Source organism: Rhea americana, unplaced genomic scaffold (genome assembly GCF_003343005.1).
Source record: "Rhea americana isolate MKP2758 unplaced genomic scaffold, rheAme1 scaffold_62, whole genome shotgun sequence".
Lineage (NCBI taxonomy): Eukaryota > Metazoa > Chordata > Aves > Rheiformes > Rheidae > Rhea > Rhea americana.
The window spans coordinates 2,155,220-2,174,398 of NW_028186779.1; the positions used below are offsets into that span (position 1 = coordinate 2,155,220).

Consider the following 19,179-nt stretch of genomic DNA (forward strand, 5'->3'; position numbering starts at 1 on the left):
ACTGGTTTAGAGGGTGAGAAAATGTTTCTGGCCGGTCGGATCCGTCGCTTTTTCTCCGTGTGTGGTGTTCACTTTTGTGAGTTTCAAGAGCAGGCCCCGACTGCTGTTCCAGGCAGAGTGCAGACTTCTTTATCTTGGAAATCTGCCAACAGCGAAAAAGCAGTGGGTTTTTTTTCCYCCTTTCTTTTTAAATATAAAGCAAGAGAAGAGAATTAGTAGTTTTTAGAAGGGCTGATGCATGGCTTAAAACAACTTGAATYAGTCTTTTGTGACTGTGGACAGAAACACACCTTTCTAAAGAGCTAGTTGCACAATCTGAGAAAAGTCAAGAGATTCTCTTGTTCCAGAAATCAAGTTCATACCTGTTGTTGATGTAGCACAGGCAGTTTTTCTCTCCCTCATTGCTTTTTTTCCTTCACCGTTGGAAAATGATGGGAAGCAAGCTGACTCCATCTGCTGCACTTGTGTTCAGAGCCTTTTGAAATGCACTCTCAGGTGCATATGCCCTGCAGAGTAAGTAAAGCATTAAGAGAAATACCTTGTTTACACTGCTTGATACTGTATCTCATAATATTATGAGGGTACCAATTACTTGAAGATTACTGAATAACCAACAGTTAAGTTATAAACCCACTAGGGTTTATTCTCAGTACTTTCTGTTAGTAAATAACTGTTGGTATGAAGAAAACTTTTGGCTCAATGACAAAGATGAAGGCAGAACAAAGTCTTCAAGAAGTACGAATTAGTTGATTGCTCTTTATTGCTCCCCACTTGAGCAAGAAAGCACATAATGAAGTTGCGTTTGAGAGTTATGAGCTACCAGTTCAAAGTGGTAGGTCCAACAGGTAGTAGACCATCCACATAAGTCCAGACCCTGCTGCCTGGGTCAAGAGATAGGATCCCTGCATGAGAATTTGGCATTAGTCTAAAAGTAAACATGCTGTAACAAACCTGTGCCACACTGACAGGTCACCAGATAAAATTTTGTTGCTATGAGAAGTTCAAATGACATAAGAATTTATGCTTTTTGCAACTGCAGAATTTCAGCCTGATTCATTTTATCACCCAGAAGAGGAGATGCCTCAAAGAGATAGTGCTGGGGCAAAAACTGTTCTTGTTAGAACAATGTCAAAATCACTCCATCAGATTAGCATAACTGTTGAWTGGAAATTTAAATGCAGTTACGTCTTTTCCAAAAGCTTTAGGAGATCTTTGATTGTGGATGAGAGAAAACTAGTTTAGCTGTAACACTCTAGTCATTAAGATGTTTTTTTTTTTAAAAAAAAAAAAGTGGCATTGGAAATTGAAATACACTCACAAGGATCAATACCTGCTTTATATGCTCTGATGTTGACCCAGATTAATAGCAGCGGAACTAATCTGCATTTCCTCGTATGTGCGCAGGATGGCCTGTTAGGTGGTACCTAAGATAAATACCCRTGATAGCGGGCATGCCACTTACTGCAGAACGCGTTTGACCGATGTCCATTTTATGTGTCATTGCTCAGTGATAACACCGCGATTGAAGCAAACTGCTTCCTGTTGGATTTCTGTCGTTCGCCACTGTGGGAGAGGATCTCTGCTGTGAGCTGGGAGCACGCGTGCAAACGTGCTGGGCAGCTCCGTAGCGGTGGAAGTTCTCTGTGGTCCCTGTTTGTACCTAATGCTTTATACTGCTTTTTGAAAAACAAAGGTTCCTAAAATAAATTCCTTAGGGGTACTGAAATATTAATGGTCTCATGGAATAAAACCCGTCCGTCTGATATTCTGTGCAGTGTTTATCTATGCACTATGCGTGTGCTGACGTTGTGTGATGCTGCCATCGAGATTGCAGGTTCTGCACCGTATGTAATATTTCATATGCATTTATGACAGATGCATTTTCACCCCAGATGTGAATGCAGTTAGAGGTATGAAAGTTGATCCACTGGTAAGAGTTCAATTTGGTGAAATAATATAATTAAGTAAAGTCTGAGTCTTGCTGCAAAGCCTCAATGTATGAATGATTAAGAACAAAACCCAAACCCTGCCTTTCAGTGTAGTTTCTGATAACTGGGGAAGGGAAGGTAAAGTAACAGCAGTGCGTTTCTTTGAGCAACCTGCAAATACACTATGTGCAAAATGCTACAGAAAAGTTTGTCGTCAACAAAGTACCTGTGTGTGGYGAGCAAACTACATAGGGAACTGACAGAGGTAAATACAAATGTATTATTTCTTGCATCAAGAGTATGTTAAGAGCTTTGCAGATAACCTGAGAAATCAAACCGATGCCCTGGAGACTTTACAATGCAAGCAGTCCATAGTAATTCATTTGTTAATTTAGTGAGAGAGAGGCTTTCAGGGAGTGTCACGCAGTGCCATTACTTTCCTGAGGGCTGACTTTTTACATTTGGGTATCCACGTATCACTGAAATCATTGGGATATGCTAGCTTTAGCAGGAAGATAGCTGACTAGCCAAACCAGTTCCTTCACAAGGTGTCCTTATCTTTCTCTAGCACAAACTGCATTTGTTTGATGGCTTTTCAGAAACAAGGCTGACTTCACTTTAGAGGGGGCGAGAGTACCTTGATGGAGTGGTTTTGCATGGAAACTGTTGATGTYCTCTCAAAGTCCTGGATCAGTCCCAGTTTTGGGATTAGGTGTGCATCAGAGGGTACAGCTGCCTTTTGCATGTAAGTGTTGTATCCAAGAGAGAACTAACATGTACTCCCAATCAGTAGTCAGTATGTTACATGCGTTAATGTTCACAGATACGAGAACTTACATCTGATCTCGTTAGACTCAGCTCCTTACTACAAATATGCTTGTATAGTGTGGAAGTGTGTAAATCACATTGGAAGTCTTTTATTTCTGTGTTTATTATTCACAAAATACTGTTCTGCTGCTCAGCTATGCTTGAGCACTTGGCACTCGCTAGGGAAAAAGGCACTTCTGCCAGTCGGGGCTTGGCTGGCACGGGGACCGCAGTCGATCCCGCGAGGGCTTTGCTGGTTTGAGCAGAAAGGGGAAGCTATTAGAAAAGGCACCGTAGTTCTTATTCCTCCCCGGTGGAAGGTGCGTGCCCGGATTTGCTCCGTGGAAGACACGTAGCCTCTGGTGACTGCTTGAGTAGTTACAGCTATGCATAGGATACTTCTGTCTCGCTCTCGCCTGCAGCTGAGATCGAGCACCGTGTCGTGCCGCAGCTGTAGGCGGGGAAGCGTTTGCTCGCCTGGGTGCAACGCRGTGCTTCGCCCGGCGCAGTCCCGCGGGCCGTACGGAGCCGGAGCTGCTGCTTCGCCCGGGCCGACACCGGGGGGACTCGCAAAAGAGCCTGCGCCCGTCTGACCGGCGTGGGCGAAGGCCGTGTGAGAGCGGGCCCGTCAGAAATCCTCCGCTCCTGAGCAAGGTTGGTGTTTATCCCCATCTGCTCTGGAGAGCCCGTGAAACGCACGAGACGTGGCACAACGGTTTGATCAGCTCCGCGTAGGTGCGGGTAGAAAGCGTTCAGGTGTGTTTTGCTTTGCGAGGAGTTAATGGCACATCCTGCATGGGGAGCTCCTATTTGATGCTTCATGTGGACTCTGAGAGTTGTTGTTCAAATTAGTACAGCACGCGCCCACCCTGTTAAAAGCATATCGACTTGATGATCTCCTATGCACCTTCACTTCCAGGGATGCTTTATTAGTAGGTGCTGTATGAGGTCTAGCATCATTCCTGCCCAGGCTGGTTATTGATGTGTTGCTTCTTGGCTYCCAACTACGTGAAACTGGTCTGTAATGCTTCTGTGTTGAGGGCTAAATTCTGCAGACCTAGCAGTATTGAGTAATAAAGTATTTTCTTCTTCCATTTTTTTTTCCAGCAATAGTTACAGGACATTTGGCATGAATATGGGAAGCAAAAGTTACTCCTAAAGGAAATGTGGAAAAAAAATTGTACTGAGTGTACAGAGAAGTTGTACCAAAAYAAATTGTCTATTCCTGCTGAAGCAAGGCTGTTTATTAGGACAGCTGTGACATGCCTGAGTGGCTTATACCATAGGGAGAATGTGTATATGCAGGTATGGGTCTGGTGCTCTCTCTCTCTCTCTCTTTTTATTTTTATTTTTTTTAATTTTTTTTTAGCAAGGGTGACTCACATGAAAGAAGCATGAGAAGCCCACTTGTTAGTTTTCTCATTTCAACAAGCAATCTTTCTGATGACCACAGTGAAAAGAGAAGGCAATATCCCTTGGCCACTGAGCTTAGAAGCTTGCTACCGTGTTTGTTTGTTTGTTTTTGTTTCGGGTTTTTTATTTCTTTTGGTCATTGCTAGGAGAGAGCAATACTGAATATATGTAGCCTCTAATGGTGTGCAGAGGCTTCCCTTTGGAAGCTCGAACGCAAGGTGTGTTCGCCCCTGGACAGGTCCATGTGAGGCAGCTCTTAAGGGTTGCTCCTACAGCMAGGCAGCCTTCTCCAGCACAGCACATCTGCGTAAATGAAAGTAAACATCTACGTGTTCACATGCATATCTCGAGATTAGATTGCACCGAATTATGGGCGGTTTTTGTTTGTTTCAGTGGCCAAACAAACAAAAAAAGGGGGGGAGAAGGAGAAGAATAGTTTCAGACAAACTGAAGCAAAAATGTCGGGCTGGTTCTGGTGAAGCAAAGGAAAGAAAAGGGGGGAGGGAACAAAATAAAAGAACCCCCAAACCAACAACTAACTAAGAAACAGTATTCTAGGTTAATCTGTCCTGACACTGTTTGTTTTCTTCTTAAGCTGGCTAAAAGGGAAAATTAAATGCTGTTTGAAATGAAAAGTTACAGGTTTGTTTTAAAAATTCCAGAGCATGACTTAATTTTCCTAAACCTCCTTCCCACTCGATTTTTTGAGTAAAGCACATTTGGTGAGTCCAGCTTAAATTAGCTTCAATTCCATTCTTCCCACCAAAAAACCTAACTTTTTGGAGGCGGAGGGGAGGCAAGCTGTCATGGGGATRCATGCAACAAGCTTAGCTCCACTCTGCAGAAATGTTTTGTGGACTTGTAGGTGCAGTCCGAGATGTTTGCGMTCTCTTTTTCATTCCTATCCAGGAGGGAGGGTGGGGGAGAAAAGAAGTTTAAAATCCATTACTTCGCTGGCCTCAAGGTGTTTTGCCAACCCGAAGCAGGAAAAGAAGGGCTTGTCCCCGAGTGAGCCTGCGGGACGGGGGACTTGGGACCGCGGAGGGCTGAGGATGCCGTGCAGGAGCTCTGCCCCGTGGGCCGCGCTGGCCACCACCGCCCTGGTGGCGCWGGGCCAGCAGAGCCGTGCAAGTCAGCAGGGCTGGTCTGAGGCGAGATGCTTTCCAGGGAAATGGGGAAGGAAGGAGGAGAGGATGTGAACCAGGACAGAAGTATTTTAGCTTAGGCTTTTATGAGAAGAAAAMGACCAGTTTGTGGGAGTTGAGATCAAGACGGGCCGTTGGCCGGGATCTCCTTGTGGCGTCCCCATCGTCGCCGCGATCACTCTGGCCGTGTCTCTGCAGCAAGGTTTCAGTGGCAACTGCCCTATCCGCCGTGCCCGTGAACCGGGCAATAATGCGTGCAAAAAAAATGCAAACCCAGAACCGATAGCTGCTGCTGTCTGTGGGGTGTGCGCAGCCCCCGTTGGGATCTGCGAGATGGGTGCGCGCTTCTGAAAGTCGCRTTTGACTCGGCTGTGAGGTAGCCCATACTTCTTTTTGAGGTTTGCCTGCTTAAATTCTGCAAAGTGCCGTTACGGTTACACGTGTGACTTCCTAATGCTCAGCAGTTCCCTGGTCTGGGAAATTCCTTTTTCTTTCTTTCTTTTTTTTTTTTTTAATTTTGATTGCATGTAATTAATTGTGAACCTCTCCTCCTTTTCCTTTTTTAACCCTTTCATTCAAAATCCCTTTGCAGAGCAACCCTGCTTTCTGAAGTTCAGCCAGGAGCTAAGGCTGAGGGAGGAGGCAGGGTTCAAGCAAGAAGCTTGTTTTAGCAGTCGGGTCAGTTATTTCAACGGTGCCCTTAGCAAAGAAGCAAGAGGCCTTTTGCACAAATCRGTAACTACTTCCCGTGATTCAGATTGAATCACACAGTTCAACTCATTTGAATAAATAAATGACTTCTAGTAAATGATACAACCCCTGCAATTAGGATGGCATGCTCCATATTTCATGTTATTTATTACGTGGTTTTCAATAGGTATGATTAAGCTGGGTTATACTTGGAATAGCTAGGTGGCATTTCAACACAAGCGGCTTAACCAAAGCTTACATTGACATGAAATATGCATTTGTTTCATACAGGTGTTGTTGTGCTGCATCTTCAAAACTCAGCTTTTCCTATTAATTTTCCAAAAGCAGACACTTAACAGGGAAAAGGATTCCCCTTGCCAAGTGCACCTCATTATTATTATTATTTTAAATCATATTGGAGAGCTCTCAAGCAGGTGCTTCCCACCCATTTGCCTCAGTTGTGGCTCTCCTGCCTGTGTTCCTGGGCTGCAAACTCCAATGGATGTGACATGAGCAGAGATGCAGAAAACAGCTTTTGGCGYGGATGCGCGTGTGGATTGCACGTTATCTCTGGTGTTTCCAAGGGGACGTGCCTCATGGTTTGCTTTGAGCTTCTGCTGCTGYGTTTGGACTTCCGATGAGAGTGTAGGAGAAAACAGGGTAGTAAAGATCTGCTTGGCCTTTGTTTCCTGATGGTATCTATTTATTAGTTTGTATTAATTTTTAGTAGCTCTGTTGTGCTATTGAACAGCCCTATGTGGWTTTGGGGGAAGGTTGTGAAAGTAGTATTAAAAAAAATATAGTCCCTTAACTATCGTAACTGGTTGTATGCTGTACAAAGCAATATTGATTAATTCAGGAAAMTCTCTAAGGCAATAAGCAACTCTGGTTGATGGTGCAGTTTGAGGATATGGAGAACAGGTAAAATACGGAGACCTGCTCTCCAAGTCATCGTCCCCTGTATTTAACAGCATACAATTCTAGGAGATCGGTATCTCATTTATTTCCAACTTTTTTCCCTTAATAAAACATCAAAGATRGTCAAGACACTGAAGATACCTGTTTGATAAAAAGGTCTTTCAGAATAATAAGATACTGAATGTTCAGTGCCAGATGAAAGTATCTTTTTGCACAGGTGACCACTGTTTCTTTTGCAAGTGGAAGTTACTGTTTTCCTATTCCAGTGCCTTGTCAGCAAACTCCCAACTGCTTGCACTAACTAGGAATCTGGAAGCCTAGAAAAAATCTTTCTTCATTTCCTTTAATCATTTCACAGGGGAGGAAAAGGTGCAGTGAAAGGTAGATGTGATTAATGTTTGACTGGCTTCCTTTTACTGTATTAAATTTGGAGGTACAGGCATGGTCTACCAGGGATGTGAAGACACRACGTCTCCTCTTCCCCCACCTCTACCCCCCCAAAAAGGAAAATGTCCTCAAATTCTTAAGTGAAAACTCCCCCAGTRGTTGGCACTACATCACCAGGAGCTGTTGAACAGAAAGTGGTGCAATTAGTCAAAAGCTGTTTTATGCATGTGATGTCTTTTTCCTTTGTTGCTATTATAACTTATTTCTCATAAATGGAAACTTGGCATTTCCACTTGTTAAAAAGGATTCAGTGAGTTTTGCTGTTGTACAGACTTGTTATGCGGGGATGCCCTCCTTGTTAAAAACAAAGGAAAAAAAAACCCCAAGCGAAAACCCAACAAAACCAGAACAAAACAAGCAGGTTTTTTGGAAACAGACATTTTAGTCAGCAAAACCCTGACGCSTTGTCAGAGCTAGACCACGATTTAAGCTGTTGGGTCTCCACATAAACACAGGTTTCTCAGCCACAGAGCAGCACGTAGGATTTGGGGCCTTTGGCTTTTGCTGAGAGGTGGCGTGCTGTTTGGGATGTGGTGAAAGTGCCACTTTGTTCTCGGAGCCAAGGGAGAAAAGTCAGTGCCTGAAAAATAAGCCATCAGCAAAGCTAGGAACAGCCCCATCTCCCCTTCGTCAAGTCTTGGGTCAGGTCTTTCCCAGTAGAGGCTGAAGTAATGTGAACAGAAGGTGAATTATGCCCAACAAGGGCAAATTTTACACTTAAGGAACTTAATTTGAACTCAGACTAGTGTCTGATCACTTATTATAAGACTGTCCCTACCAGGGCAAAGTAGCTGAGAGCTTGCTGATTGCCCATGCAAGTGGAATACATACCGTCTGGCTTTCTAAAGAAAACTTCACTAGTTAATCTGTGCTTACTTGTGCATATGTGAGCTGAGAAAGGAACACAGGCTTTTATTTGAAGCTTCACCAGTGAAGCTGAGGAAAGCACACAGATGAGATTTTTTTGACTGTCTCATGCAGCARCCTAGAGGAGGTGCGTGTGGCTTTCAAGGTTATCTCATCTACGTGTTGCATTTATTGGCACGGCTGTAGCATYTGGGTAGCATTCGGTGCCTTTATTGCTTCCCTGAAATTACTGGCAGAACCTCCTYCTTCAAGGGTGAGAGCAGGGACAAGTCCTCAGCCACAGGTCCAGAGATGGAAGTGCGGGCCAGCTTCATGCCACATACTCAGCTTGCTCTCAGCCTCAGGTCCACCTACCTGCCAAGGAGCATGAGTGGTTGTGTTGCAGCAGCCTCAGGTCAGTGTAAAAGCAAAGATGAGATCCTTCCCTTCCCTAATTCATAATTTGACCAATTTCAATGAGTGTCTCTGCAGTCAAAGGTGAAGGCAAAGCTTCAGCATCCTCAGTTGTCTGATCTGACCTGATCATTTCTTAAAACATTTGTGTTAGGATACGTGTCCAATTACTAGATGAGTGTGATATTTTTCTTTCTGTTTGGGTTTTGAAAGGATTACCGTAGATATGCTCCCTCATTTCCATCTGGTCTTCAGTAAGTAATTAGTTCTTGAGCAATGGTATTTTCAGTCTGTTTCCTTCCTAATAAGCTCTGCAAGGTGTTCTTGTTAATGATTTTATTATTTCAAAGCTTCTTGTTCTCTCCCTCCTTAATGAGGCAGATCCTGTAGGCATCATCATTTTATCACAGTTGTCTGTGGCAGATTAACTAATCCAGCAACATCTTTTCTGAAGTTTCTGTTCATCAGTGTGTAAGACATTCCCATCAATATGTGTGGGTAACTCTCCTTGACGCTCGCAAAACTTGTCAAGCAGGAAAAGGGAAGAACAGACCCTTCCCTTGAGTGCGGGGTCTTTTTGGTTTGAACAGTAGGAGTCTGTTTTGCCTCAGTGAGCACATCATACTCAGCGAGTTAGGAGTAAAAGTAACTAATTAATTAACACAGCCACTGTTTCTTTTGTGTCCGGTCATTACTATGGACCGATTAATTCATGATAGCTAGGGTGTCAGAGATGCTGCAGATGTCAAGAATCGGATTCCTTGAGGTTCTTCAGAGAAACCTTCCCTCTCTGTGTGTCACCCGTATCCTAGAGCTGCCTTTGCTTATCATGAAGTTTAATATACATGTGCTTGTATGCTCCTGTGATGTCTGCCTCTTGAATTTACTAGATATCATACAAAATGAAAATCTGAATTAGCCATTGGCACTTGAGAGGGACTCAGGTCAATTTTCTCCAGTTTTAATGTGGTACTAATTAGATCCTGTCTATGAACTAAACTCAAATTCCGAGTTTAGAGGCCTGAATCATTTCAGAAATAGTAAGCACGTGACTTCTGAGTAAACACCCTGGCTGTAATAGATTGGATTAGAAAACGGATTGTTCTGGGCCAACGCTGTATTATTGAGAATGATGATATCGTACTGGTAATCGTAATGTTGGACTTAATGGCCCGTAGACTTTGATAAAAGCTTTTGTAAAATTGTCAGCAATAATTTCGTCCATTGTTAGATTGCCAAAGAACTTCTTCAGCCCTTGGAATAAATTACTACCATCAATTGTGTTTTTGTAATTATACAAAATAATGCTTTCATTCTGAAGGTGTAATAACTCAAATGAAAAAAATACTGTCAGCTTAAAATTAATGGGTCAGATCCACAATTGCTGTAAATACCCAGAACTCTCACCCGGGCTGGGTTGGGGTAGCTTCACGTCTGAATCTTTGGCCCCTTGTGTGGAAATCAGGTGCCTTTTACGTGCCTCTGCCAATCATTCCTTTGGTTCGCAGAGGCAGAAAATGTCATTACATGTTTTGTTGGACAGTGGAAAAACGGTTGAAATACACTATGGTTCTGTCTTGTTGATAGTTTCCTTTTTTACTCTTTTTTAGTATTACAATTTTTAGAACGTTGACATTGAAAAGGCATCATTATTTCTTAGTCCTTACTATGCCATTTTTAAAAAAATGCAGAAGCATTTTAATTTTGTCCATAAATTACGCTCTCTGTCAAGGTGTGGTTGGCTGTGTGCCTTTCAGATTTTTCCACAGCTACCAACTTCCTAACTTTTCTTTCTCCCCCCCACTTTCATCCCTTTCACACAATTGATTAAATAACAAGTTATCAGCCACAGAGTGGTGTAAAATGGGCTATAATCCGTAGAGGAAAGAGAAGGAAGCTCTCTTAAGAGAAAACAAAYAGCACAGGGTATTTAACAGTGCATTAAGCAATGGCACTCTTAGCCTATACTTATCATGCAGGGATGGAGCATATGCCATTAGTTCAGTGAAGCAGTGAAATGTGCTGGCTCTGGGATCATTGGTGATGGTCAGCATATCTAAGGTGGCACTGATARTGCAAAGCATAATAGAGAGTTGAACATGGATTTTCCAGCGCTGCAGGCTGGGATGCCTGGGAAGAGGCTGCCTACCTGCCCAGAGGTGGAGTTTGATTTTTTGGACTCTAGGGAAGAGGAGAACAGAAATGTCTCCTGCTAAATAGATAAAGGATCGGTCCTAATAGATTTATCACTTGCCAGTGTTTAGTTGCTCGGTTTTCTTTAGGGAGTAGGGACAGGGGTAGGAATGTGTTTTGGGGGAATACATTCTTCGGTCTCCACTCATGCAGYCTTCTGAACACTTAACTCCAGAAAAACGCAGATCTTAAAGTAACGATCCTGCCTGGTGCACAGGCTCCGATAAAAGTGTTTTGCTGTGATCTCCACCTTGCTAATATGTTTGGCAGCGGTGGTGAAGCGGCATTCAAGGAAGGCCTTGAAGAAAGTCTGGCTGCCTGACTTCATAGCGTGCCACTTTGAAGATAAGCATTGCAGCTACATGCAGGGGAGTTTACAGTAAAGGTGAAATTATGGAGAGTTGGAGGAGAAAGAAGAAAATCTGGAACTCTTGCTTCTCAATTACAGTAACGCTGCAGTAGGGACGTGTATCTCCTATTGAGGCTTGATCCAGCAAACCTTAGGCGTAGTGTTCCTTTGAAGTCTATGGGTATTTTGCCTGCCAGGACTGCAAGATCTTTTTTTTATTATTATTATTACTTTACTTGCCTAAAAAGAGTCTTCTCATTTAGTTTAAAGGGAAAGCTGATACATAATACCACACTGTTATATGAAGACTATGCCAAAAAGTAATTCTTCTGAAACAGAAATAAGATTATAAATTATAATCGCAAGATATTGTGGTGTCAATGTTATAACTTTAAATGAGTCTTTTGACTGGATATGCTTAAAAGTAAGTCTAGGAAGAACAGATTCTGGCAATTGCCATTGCCTTTTCTTTTCCTAAAATATTGGTTCTACATATATTGCTGGATGTGATTGAGGTGGATGTGATTGAGACGGATGAACTCCTTAGGCTCTGCAAAGTGGTGTGGCTTCAGTGGTTGATTCCTGCTAGCCACAGTGACGGCCAGATAGATTAGCGAGAAGAAATGGTCCTAAGTGTGGTAGAATTAACTCGTTTGAGGTGAGTGACATTCCACTCKCACGTTGGATCTGTTGGACCTGAAACTTTTAAACAGGAATTCTTATGAAGAAATATGTATTTAGCAGAGATAAAATGAATTATTTACCGTAGCCCCGAGACAATATGTTAATATGCAATTCCTGGTTTATACAGGCCTCTGGCACTTCTGCTTTATAGTTAAGAAAAAATAGTGTTACCACAGCAACTGCTATACCACCCAGTACTTAAGCGGCTCCTGCCTATATAGCGCTTACAAAAGTATATTAGACAGATTTTTAAAGTGCATGTAATTAAAACAAGAGTAGGGACTTAACACTTACTGAATGTTGCAGTTGAAGGAAGGCATGAATTTGTTATTCTGAATTGAGAGAAGTTCTTAGTGGAAACAATCAGCGATAGCYCTGATTCAGCAAGCCGCTTCGGCAAATGCATAATCCCAAGCGTACGTGCGAGCCACTCGAAAGCGGCGGAGTTGCTTGTAGGCCTGGAGTTCGTACGGCTTTAAGAGCCTTGTTTCTCAGGGGACAAAAATTGCAGTGTTTGGGGGAGTGATGATGGTTCTGAGATGCCCAAGTGGCGACTCTTGCAAGGGACGGGCAGCCAGTGCGGGCGCTCGGCACTTCCCGGAGACGAGCCGCTTGGAAGACTGTTGACACTGAAGTCGTGAACAGACGGAGGTATCGGAAACCGCTGGGAATTCAGCTGTAGGAACGTGGGTTCGGGGCAAGGTTTCCCGCTACACTTGCGCGTTGCGTGTATCTGATAGCAAACAAGTTGTGTCTAGGCGTGTGTATAATAACGTTTTGTGTCTATTAAACCTTAAAGTTGTAGAGTAGTACAGGATAACTGCTTCTGAACAACACAGTTTAATCCATACAGAGGAGGCAAAGGACTTGGGAAGTTTTTAAACTAGTCTGCGCGCAGTGAGACCGTGCTGTGTCACTGGTAACACCGTAGCGCGAGGTCAGTGTGCTGCTGCGGAGTTTTCTTGTTGAGCCACAGCAGTGTGGGAAGACCTTCCACACTACCTAATTGCCTATTTCTTCATATTTTTAATCCTTAGCAGCTCTTAGGAAGAGCTGAGTATCTCTGTGTTAATAGAATTATGCGCTTAGAAGAAAGCGTGTTTGAGATTATGAAGAATTATTTATTACTGTAGCGCTGTAGTTGCAAGAAGATTATTTGTTTGCTGTCCTCTGAGTGTAACTWTTTTCCTTCTCACGACTACTGGATAAAATAAAAGCCTGAGTGCAGTTTTCCCCTTCTTAAAATAGAAGAGCGGAGAAGTGCCGCGCTCGGGCACACTCCGCGCCTGGTCCCTTTCCCGGAGCTGCTGGGTTTGTGTCTCGTTCTCTGGAAGTGTTTTGACATCGCCACGTTTGGGGGGCGGGAGGGGGAGGGAWATCCAGGTGCTCATCCAGATCCATCCAGGAACCACTTTTCCGTGTTTGGGGTGCTTGGGTTCCCCCCCCCCATACCCCTTGGTAAGCCTGCGTAAGGAATTCAGCGTCGCAATTGCAAGTAATCCGCTTCAGGTATCGCGGAGGATTTTGGCTTAGCGTCTCAGCGGTGCTTTTGCGTGCTGGGAGAGGCACGGGCAGGGAGCAACGCGCCGGGGAAGGCGCGTTCGGGCTGGACGGGGGAGGCTTCGCTTGTTTGCTCTGCTTGGTTTTATCTGTTGTTTCTTGGCTGTGTAGGGATCAGGGTGACGGATTTCCCATGAGATGGTCAGAAGAGGATTATAAAGTCAGGATCTGTGTGTATTATAACTATCTGCACTATTATATAGATTTGATATGGCTTAAACCCCTCCCCCCCCAAAAAAAAAACCACACAAACAAGAAATTGCGTATGAACATGAAATCATATCCTAAATACAGGATGCATGGATGGGCAGATTTCACAGACAGATTTTGTTTTTCCTGGCATTTGTGTTGATGTAAGACAAGGGGCCGCTGAGTCCCCAGGTAGATGTAAAAGCTGGAATATCGGGGTCTTGGCAGCACTGCCTTCAGGCCCTGGGGCCACTGTCCCTGGGGTCATTTACCCTCTGTATTAAAAGAAAAAGGTATTTTCTGGGGGCGCAGCTTCCCCGGCGTAGCGCGACGTCAGCCCGAATGCGAGCCTTTGCGCGCACGCGTGCGCTGCCTGGCCTCGGCTCGGCGTCGGGGTGAGCCCAAAGGTTGTGTTTGGGCGAGGCATGATTCACCGTGTTAAAACACGGCTAGGTGAATAAATGCATAACCTATCATTTCATTAAGGTCCTCTTAATTTATCCGTTGCTACCTTTTTTTCTTTCTTTTCTTTTTTTTTCTTTTTTCTTTCTTTTTTTTTTTTGTGTAAGCTTGCCAACATTTATAAGGGTGGAGCAAGAGAAAACAAAAAAAAACAGCAAGAAAAGAAAATCTATTAAGCTTTGAACTACACATTGTCTGCAAAGCGCCACTGGCAATGACTGCGTATAAAGAAGCATTTTATTAGTTCACAGCTTTGGGATATTATTCTGTTCTAATTAATATTGAAAATTAATCTGCACTGTTTTCTGCAGCCTAAACTTGAATCCTGCCGCTGAATACAAATCAGGTTTTCACTGCAGCCCGAATGCAACTGCAGCTAAATATTCGAATAAAGGTAGTTACGGTGCATCTGCACTGGGCAGTGGCCTGGGGTGGGGGGTTCATTTTTGGGGGTGTTTTATTTATTATTTTGGGTTAGTTTGTTTTTTGATGGACGGTGGCGCACGCCGCGACGTGCAGGTGGGACGCCGCAGAAGAGCGGTGCCGGGCTTGGGCGTGTTGCATTTGTTTTCTCCCCGCGCCGGCCTTGCACCTTGCCCTCGGCGGGCGCCTGCAGCAGGCTCGGCCGGGCGCCTGCGGCGGACCCCGGCGCGGCGCTCCGCAGGAAGCAGGAGCAGCTCCGTAGCCGGGCCGGCCGGCAGCTTCGGGGCCCAGCCGGGTTCTCCGAGCTCGCCCGCCCGCCCCGTGCAGCCCCGCGGGTGAGTTTGCGTGCGGGGATGTAGCAGGGCTTGCATGCAGCCTCTGCCTTTGGCGCGAGGAAGGGAGAGTAGCTCTGCGTGGCAGCGGTCAGTCATGGGGATTTACTCTGCAATTAATTTGTATTTATTTTTAATCGAATTTTTAGTAAGATATCCTGGACAGGAAGGGCAAGCAACAGAGAAAGTGCGTGTTCTTCACGCTTTGTTTTACACCTCAATCCTAGGCCCTGTTTTAGCAGCAATTAAAATCCATTAGGAGAGAAACAAGCCTACGCAGATCGCACTACGTACAATAGCTTCGCATCTAAATTTCAAGTGTAATCATGCACAAACATTTATTTGACCGGTATTGCTTGTGGCTTTAATGTTAAGTGGATAGTTAAAGGCTTAATGACCCCGAGGAAATCAAGCGCTTGATGTCTATAGTGTATTAACGATACCATGCAATTGGATTTTTTTTCTTCTCGGTGACTCTGAAAGACCTTTCAGCTGCTCGCGCTGGTTGCCTGCTCCATTGGCAGCGCTACTCAGGTGGAGCTGTTTGGAGAGGGCACGTGGCCGTGCGCCACTTCGTGCAGCACGGCCAGGGGTGAGTAGCTTGTTCGTGTGCTTTCCTCATCATCTGGCAAGGGGGAGAATTGCCAGTTGGATGAGGAAATTCAGGTGACTCAAAGGAAAATCCATCGGGCGGCCAGCCTGCGTAGCTTTGAATGCATCTTTGGAGAACCTGGTCCCCAAGAAGTCTGCTTGTCAGGAGCTCGGTGGAGAAGTAATGCCGGGAGGCTGTCACAGTTGATTTTTTTTTTCCCCGCTGACATATTCCATAGTGGGCCTAAAAGYGGAGAGAGCAAAAAATTGCAGAGTAACTCACTTTTTAAATATCTGTGGCAAAAAAAAAAAAAAAAAAAGTGTGCAGAGGTCTGAAATGCAACTGTCTGAAAAAGCAGCTGGCTTGAGGTTCAGTAATGGAACAAACTGCTAGAGGCTTTGGGATGAAATATAGAGAGTCACTTTTTATGTCACTTAGTGGCAGTTTAATGCAGGAGTTTGGCACAAGCCAGTTGCTCCTTTTTACTTGGGATTGCCTGCTTAATGCTTTTAATCTTCTCCTAATGGGCAAAAGTCTGTGTTGCATCCAGACATTAGGCTGCCGAGGGAAGTTAAACGCTGAGGAGCCTTAACACAAGAAAGCCAATTTTTCACACCTTGCTATTCATAGCCTTGTATCCCATTATTAATTACATTAACATAAATAAAAAGGCAGCCGCTAAAACCAAGAGCGTACTGAACTCGGCGCCAGTTGTCTTATGCAAGTTTGGGACTCGTAAAAGAGACTTGGACGTGCGAGGCAGCACCTTCAGCGGGAGCCCCTGGCCGCTGCCCAGGACAGCTCCCGCCCCGCCGCAACGAGGGTGCTGCCGCGCACGTCTGCACGCCGGGGCGGCGGGGGAGCCAGGCTCCCGCTAGCTCGCCTCTTTCCATGGCAAAACGTGTATCTGCCTGCTTTTGGTGAACCTCCTGGTTGCAGTGCTYGGTGTTCCCCGCAGCTGCGTGCGTGCAACCGAAGTCGCGTAGGTCCCCGTGCAAGCGGTGAAGGTCTGCAAGATCTCCCTTCCTCCCTCTTGCTGGTGTGGGGTGTGCCTCTTATTTTGGGGGAGGCTAGAGAAAGTTTATGAAGTTTTTGGAAAATGCAAGTGGAAGGTAGGGGAGRTTGTTGGCCTTTTGGCGGGCCTGTCACTATGTAGGTTTCTGAGGTACCGTTTTTACTTTTGGAAAGCTGCTTCTTGTCCCACTGTGTAGAAGGCTTATTAAGAAATAACTCGCTGTCTTCTGTTTCTGAAAATGCACAGTGCATCTTTGCGCCCCGGTGGTTGATTCAAAGAGCAGAAGAGCTATGGTTTCTTTAAAAATCCTAAATTAAAGAGTAACTTTTGTTTTTCTTCTGAAGCAGAGCAATATGACCATTTGTAGAGCAAAATTCCAGTGAGGCAGCAAAATTGCTGTTGGCTTTCCCACAATAAATCCTTGACCTCCCTTACCAGTTAAGCACTAGCAGATTCCCCGCACGGTATATGGGGGTGGAGGAGGAAACTGTGGAGTTTTACACACACACACACACATGCATGCATGCGCGCACACACGCTGGTTAGCATCTTCTAGCACGCAGCTTAGAAATATGTGGCCTGAAATCTCAAGTTGGTGTTGTCCTTTTTTTTTCTTTTTTAATTTTTCCTCCCTGCTTTTGCACGATACCGACTGCAAACCAGAGCATACTGTACAAAACAGACCAAAGCAGTGACCGCATGCAGCTTGCAGCGTTCAATATTCGTCATGTTCTGTTCTGCGCTTCCTTCCCGGGTAGCGTGGTCGTGGGTACGTGTTAGCGCATCGCTCTGTGCCCGGTCCGAGGGGCTCCCGTGGCTCCCGCCGTGGGAACCCRGCTCTTCCGCTCCCGCCGTAGGCCGTTCTCCCCTGCGCGCCGAGACGCTCTCCGCCGAGATCCGGCGGGAAACGCGGTGGGCCAGAAATGCCGCTCGCTTCRGGAACGGCTGCGTCCGCTTTGCGCGCGTGGCCTTCCCTCCAAATTTCGGTTGTTCTCAAACTTCAGGGACTCGTGAGCTTTCTCTAAGCTGATAGATGCGAGAAGAGCGCTGAGCACTGCGTGTGTTTGCAAAACTGCCTGGGAAGGGGACGGCGAGGGTGATTTCAGTGTTGCTCACATCTGTTATCTTCATGTGGTGCTTGGAACAGAGCAGCAGGGATTTTTTGACACTTCGGATTTTTTTCAGTTCAGTTGCTCAATACCAGCTCTTGTTTTGTACATTATTGTCATCTCGCGTTTTGCTGTAAATTATTCATCCGCTGGGCCATCATCAGGAAACTGGGAGAAAATACCAAACCGTCCTAACTCCACGAGTAGGTCGAAGAAAAATCGACCGATACTTGCGTCGGAAGAGATCACGAGATCACCGTACTGCCTGGCGTCTCCTGCCGCACGCTGGGTCGCAGCCTGGACCTAACTGGTGTGACCGGCATCTTTGGGCGGATCGCAAGCCTTTACCTTTCAGACTAAACCAGACAAAACAGTGTCCGCGTCCGTCTAACGGCTGAATTACAGAGCGCTTTTAGACAGAGTAAAAATATGCGGTGTATTACAATTCCAGAGAACTACTGCGAGTTACCCAGTTTCTCTAGTCTAAAGTTACATTCTGGGTTGGAAAAATAAAAGAGCCTCCTTATCCCGCGTGTTCTGCAATAACATTTTATCAGCAGGCAAACTCTCATTACATACGCCCCATTGGCTGCATTCAGGCTGCCAATTCTTGAGTGGAAACATTGTATTAACTTGGCTGTTCCCTGCAGGATATTACTCTTGGAAAATTATAACAAAGCGAACAATCCCAAAATCAGCATTTTTCATTTATAGCAGGCCGTAATTTGCAGGGCAGTATGGAGCTATGACTGCAGAGAGAATTCCTTGCCGTACAGTGGCAGGGAACAGAATTATTTCCTATATTTGCCCGAAGAAAGAACTTGGTCTTTTTACTTAAATGCACGTGGCAGCTTTGATCTACTTTGCCCGTGCGTTTCAGAGTATGTTATGAGTCACGCTCGGCTGTGTCATTCCAGTTTGCACGTCCCTCTTCTAGGGCCGCGGTTTAACTTCTTTCTTTAGGTACTGTCCTCTTGCTAGTACAAAAAGTAAAGKACGTGGTTGTGTTCCTTTACCTGTCGGATCCCAGCCTACAATAACTCGTCTGAAGTGAAAACTTTCCAAGGGAAAGGAAAAGAAGCGTTGAAATTCTAAATAAAAAAACTAGCACCAAGCGTTTTTAAGGGGAATTTCAGGGAACTCCAGCCAAGACAGCTGGTTCCTTGCGCTCTAGGCAGTTCATACATGTAGCATCTATAAGTGTTCGCTTAACTGTATAAAGACAATGCAGTTTTTCCATTTACGTTTCAGCAGCTTTAGGTAAACAATTTCCTGAATGTCTATGAAAAGAGCAGAAAATTTTGCTGTTGCAAGAATGGGAGAAGAAACCCTTTTTGCCCTGTAAAGCTTTCTCTGCCAAAGTTAAGCAATTTATCAGATGTTAACAAGTACGGTCCTCTGTGTAGGTGCTCCCACTTATTTGCATAAGGGTTTGTATCTGCAAATGAAAATATAACTCAGGCTATTCAGGTAGGAAATTTATTTTAATAGGTGGAAYGTAAGACTAAATCCTTAATGCTGAAAAAGTTCTGAGACTGAAATCTTAGTGTCCCCAGAGGTGAGGGTGTTTGTGCCTTTATGTATGCATTTACTTACATGTGTATGTGGAAATGCATATACATGTATGTTCATATATTCACATATCTGCAGAGAAACCCTGATT

General features: G+C 44.8%; 1 protein-coding gene across 2 annotated transcripts in view; it reads left to right on the top strand.

Annotated features, from left to right (window-relative positions):
• The window catches only part of EGFR (epidermal growth factor receptor), a 160,931-nt gene that overhangs the window by 1,180 nt on the left and 140,572 nt on the right, over positions 1 to 19,179 (top strand). The window lies entirely within an intron of this gene.